The 5537-nt window shown below is 37.8% G+C and overlaps 1 non-coding gene across 1 annotated transcript; it reads right to left on the bottom strand.

The window, feature by feature from the left end:
• Positions 1–2808: 2808 nt before the first annotated feature.
• Positions 2809–2916, bottom strand: LOC148573659 (small nucleolar RNA R71). The gene has a single exon (XR_015905488.1). It is a non-coding gene; the product is annotated as a small nucleolar RNA R71 (small nucleolar RNA).
• Positions 2917–5537: the final 2621 nt, after the last annotated feature.

Raw genomic sequence — 5537 nt, 5'->3', positions numbered from 1 at the left:
ATTATATCATATTCGAAAACACTATTATCCATTTATATCTGCCTAACTGAGATTTACAAGGTGACCATAGCTTGCTTCATACCAACAATCTCCGTGGGATTCGACCCTTACTCACGTAAGGTATTACTTGGACGACCCAGTGCACTTGCTGGTTAGCTGTATCGAAGTTGTGAACCATGGTATTGGCACCATGTTCTTGGCGCCATTGCCAGAGACAAGAAAGAGCCATGAATTTTACATAATTAAAGCGTAATCACGATTGCGCGTACCAAGTTGCACACGTTGCCAGGGATTATTCAAGCCTGGACATCACAATTTCGTGCACCAAGTTTTTGGCGCCGTTGCCGGGGATTGTTTGAGTTTGGACAACTGACGGCTCATCTTGTTGCTCAGATTAGGTAATTTTCTTTTCGTTTTGTTTTCAAAAAAAAAATCTTTCAAAAATATTTTCAAAAATCTCTCATTTGTTTTCGAAAAAAATAAAAATGTTTTCAAAAAAATTTATTCAAGATTTTTAAGAATGAATTCTAGTGTTTCATGAAGCATGTGAAGCCTGGCTGGCTGTAAAGCCATGTCTAAATTCTTTTGGACTGAGGCTTCCAAACCATAAGAGGTAAGTTACATACTTGATAAATGATGAGCAGCAATTTGTTATCAAGAGCAATATACTCTGGTGTTAAATGCTGAAGCTTGGCTGGCCATTGGCCATGTCTAGTGTTTTGGACTGGAGCTTTCTTTGAAAGCTTGGCTGGCTAGTGAGCCATGTCTAATTCCTGGACTGAAGCTTTAGACTAAGAATGCAAGATTCCTGGAATTCATATTAAAAATTTTGGAATCCTTATTTTCCTTTTTCATATAATTTTCGAAAAAAAAAAGATCCAAAAAAATTAGAAAATCATAAAAATAAAAAATATTTTTGTATTTCTTGTTTGAGTCTTGAGTCATGTCATGAGTTTGGTGTTACTTGCATATGCATCTTGCATTTTTCGAAAATATCATGCATTCATAGTGTTCTTCATGATCTTCAAGTTGTTCTTGGTAAGTCTTCTTGTTTGATCTTGATGATTTTTTGTTTTGTGTCTTTTCATGTTTATCATATGCATTCTTGAATTCTTAGTGCGTAAGCATTAAAAAATTCTAAGTTTGGTGTCTTGCATGTTTTCTTTGCATTAAAAATTTTTCAAAATTATGTCTATGATGTTCATCTTGACATTCAAAGTGTTCTTCGTGTTCATCTTGACATTCATATCATTCATGCATGCATTCATTGTTTTGATTCAAAATTTTCATGCATTGAGTCTTTTTGTTGTTTTTCTCTCTCATCATAAAAATTCAAAAATCAAAAAAATATCTTTCCCTTTTTTCTCTCATCAAATTCGAAAATTTGAGTTGACTTTTTCAAAAATTTTTAAAATCAAATTGTTTCTCATGAGTCAAATCAAATTTTCAATTTGAAAATCTTATCTTTTTCAAAATCTTTTTCAAAAATCAAATCTTTTTCAAAATTCTTAGTTATTTTCGAAAATTCCAAAAATATTTTTCAAAAATCTTTTTCTTATTTTTATATCAAATTTTCGAAAATAACATAATCAATTAATGTTTTGATTCAAAAATTTGAAGTTTGTTACTTGCTTGTTAAGAAAGATTCAAACTTTAAGTTCTAGAATCATATCTTGTGATTTCTTGTGAATCAAGTCATTAATTGTGATTTTAAAATCAAATCTTTTTCAAAAACAATTTCTATCATATCTTTTCAAAAATATCTTCTTATCTTATCTTTTTCAAAAATTTGATTTCAAAATATCTTCTCTAACTTCCTAACTTCCTATCTTTTCAAAATTTGTTTCAACTAACTAACTAACTTTTTGTTTGTTTCTTATCTTTTTCAAAACCACCTAACTAACTCTCTCTCTCTCATTTTCGAAAATATCTTCCCCCTTTTACAAAATTTCTTTTTAATTTATTAATTATTTTAATTTTTAATTTTTAAATCTTAATTTTCGAAAAAAAAAAATACTAACATTTTTCAAAAACTATTTTCAAAAATCACTAACTCCTTTTCAAAAATAATTTTCGAAAATTCCCTCCTTCTCTCTCATCTTATTCTATTTATTTATTCATCTACTAACATCTCTTCCTCACATCATCACCAAATTCGAACCCCCTCCTCTATCTGTGTTCGAATTTCTTCTTCTTTTCTTCTACTAACAATAAGGAACCTCTTTACTGTGACATAGAGGATTCCTCTTCTTTTCTTTTTCTCTCCTCTTTCTTATGAGCAGGGACAGAGAAAAAGGCATTCTTGTTGAAGCTGATCCAGAACCTGAAAGGACTCTGAAGAGAAAATTAAGAGAAGCTAAATTACAACAATCCAGAGACAACTTGATTGAAAATTTCGAACAAGTAAAGGAGATGGCAGCCGAACCCAACAACAATGCAAGGAGAATGCTTGGTGACTTTACTGCACCTAATTCCAATTTACATGGAAGAAGCATCTCCATTCCTGCCATTGGAGCAAACAACTTTGAGCTGAAACCTCAATTAGTTTCTCTGATGCAGCAGAACTGCAAGTTTCATAGACTTCCATCTGAAGATCCTTTTCAGTTCTTAACTGAATTCTTGCAGATATGTGATACTGTTAAGACTAATGGAGTAGATCCTGAAGTCTACAGGCTCATGCTTTTCCCTTTTTCTGTAAGAGACAGAGCTAGATTATGGTTGGATTCTCAACCCAAAGACAGCCTGAACTCTTGGGATAAGCTGGTCACGGCTTTCTTAGCCAAGTACTTTCCTCCTCAAAAGCTGAGCAAGCTTAGAGCTGATGTTCAAACCTTCAGACAGAAAGAAGGTGAATCCCTCTATGAAGCTTGGGAAAGATACAAACAGTTGACCAAAAAGTGTCCTTCTAACATGCTTTCAGAATGGACCATCCTGGATATATTCTATGATGGTTTATCTGAGCTATCAAAGATGTCACTGGACACTTCTGCAGGTGGATTCATTCACCTAAAGAAAACGCCTGCAGAAGCTCAAGAACTCATTGATATGGTTGCTAATAACCAGTTCATGTACACTTCTGAAAGGAATCCTGTGAGTAATGGAACGCCTATAAAGAAGGGAGTTCTTGAAGTTGATACTCTGAATGCCATATTGGCTCAGAATAAAATATTGACTCAGCAAGTCAATATGATCTCTCAGAGTCTGCATGGAATGCAAGATGCATCCAACAGTACTCAAGAGGCATCTTCTGAAGAAGAAGCTTATGATCCTGAGAACCCTGCAATAGCAGAGGTAAATTACTTAGGTGAACCTTATGGAAACACCTATAACTCAACATGGAGAAATCATCCAAATTTCTCATGGAAGGATCAAAAGCCCCAACAAGGCTTTAATAATGGTGGAAGAAACAGGTTTAACAATAATAAACCTTTTCCATCATCCACTCAGCAATAGACAGAGAACACTAAAAAAAATGCTTCTAATTTAGCAAACTTAGTCTCTGATCTGTCCAAGGCCACTGTAAGTTTCATGAATGAAACAAGGTCTTCCATTAGAAATTTGGAAGCACAAGTGGGCCAGCTAAGTAAAAGGATCACTGAAATCCCTCCTAGTACTCTCCCAAGCAATACAGAAGAGAATCCAAAAGGAGAGTGCAAGGCCATTGACATAAGCGCCATGGCCGAACCTGTGAGGAGAGGAGATGACGTGAATCCCAAGGAGGAAGACCTCCTGGGACGTCCAGTGATCAATAAGGAGCTTCCCTCTGAGGAACCAAAGGACTCTGAGGCTCATCTAGAGACCATAGAGATTCCATTGAACCTCCTTATGCCCTTCATGAGCTCTGATGAGTATTCCTCTTCTGAAGAGAATGAGGATGTCACTGAAGAGCAAACTGCCTAGTTTCTTGGTGCAATCATGAAGCTGAATGCCAAATTATTTGGCATTGATACTTGGGAAGTTGAACCTCCCTTGTTCATCAATGAACTAAGTGATCTAGATCAACTGACATTGCCTCAGAAGAGACAGAATCCTGGAAAGTTCATAATACCCTACACCATAGGCACCATGATCTTTAAGGCTCTGTGTGACCTTGGTTCAGGAATAAACCTCATGCCCCTCTCTGTAATAGAGAAACTGGGAATCTATGGGGTGTAAGCTGCTAAAATCTCACTAGAGATGGCAGACAACTCAAGAAAACAGGCTTATAGACAAGTAGAAGATGTATTAGTAAAGGTTGAGGGCCTTTACATACCTACTAATTTCATAGTCCTGGATACTGGAAAGGAAGAGGATGAATCCATCATCCTAGGAAGACCTTTCCTGGCCACAGCAAGAGCTGTGATTGATGTTGACAGAGGTGAAATAGTCCTTCAATGGAATGAGGACTCCCTTGTGTTTAAAACTCAAGGATCTCCCTCTGCAACCATGGAGAGGAAGCATGAAAAGCTTCTCTAAAAGCAGAGTCAACCAGAGCCCCCACAGTCAAACTCTAAGTTTGGTGTTGGGAGGCCACAACCAAACTCTAAGTTTGGTGTTGAACTCCCATATCCAAACTCTAACTTTGGTGTTGGAGAGTCTCAACAAAGCTCTGCACAGCTGTGAGACTCCATGAGAGCCCACTGTCAAGCTATTGACATTAAAGAAGCGCTTGTTGGGAGGCAACCCAATGTTTATCTAATTCTTATTTTTATTGTTTTTCATATTTTCTTAGGTTCATGATCATGTGGAGTCACAAAATAAATATAAAAGTTGAAAACGGAATCAAAAACAGCAGAAGAAAAATCACACCCTGGAGGAGCATCTGTCTGGCGTTCAGCGCCAGAACAGAGCATGGTGCTGGCGCTGAACACCCAAAATGGGCAGCTTCTGGGCGCTGAACGCCAGAACAGGCATGGTTCTGGCGTTCAACGCCAGAAATGGCACACAAATGGGCGTTGAACGCCCAAAATGGCCACCAACCTGGCGCTGAACGCCCAGAGTTGGGTACAAAGGCATTTTTACATGCCTAATGGGTGCAGGGATGTAAATCCTTGAACACCTCAGGATCTGTGGACCCCACAGGATCCACTAAGGATCTGTGGACCCCACAGGATCCCCACCTACCTCCACTCACTTCTTCTCACCACTCTCTTTCACACAACCCCATAAACACTCTTCCCCATCACCTCTTCACCACTCACATCCATCCACTCTTCCCCATAAACCTACCTCATAAACTCCACCTACCTTCAAAATTCAAAACCAATTTCCCTCCCAAACCCACCCATATGGCCGAACCTTAACCCCCCTCCCTTCCCTATATAAAGCCTTCCATTCTTCATCAAATTCACACAACACACCCCTCTACACTCCTCTTGGCCGGAACCACATCTCCCTCTCCCTCTCCATATTTCTTCTTCTTCTTCTTCTATTCTTTTGTTTATTGCTCGAGGGCGAGCAATATTCTAAGTTTGGTGTGGTAAAAGCATAGCTTTTTTGTTTTTCCATTACCATTGATGGCATCTAAGACCGGAGAATCCTCTAGAAGAGGGAAAGGG

This window comes from Arachis ipaensis, chromosome B2, assembly GCF_059453495.1.
Source record: "Arachis ipaensis isolate K30076 ecotype BB chromosome B2, ASM5945349v1, whole genome shotgun sequence".
NCBI classification, from domain to species: Eukaryota; Viridiplantae; Streptophyta; class Magnoliopsida; order Fabales; family Fabaceae; genus Arachis; species Arachis ipaensis.
The sequence above is the reverse complement of the archived record's forward strand: the minus strand, read 5'-3'. Positions and strand labels throughout refer to the sequence as shown.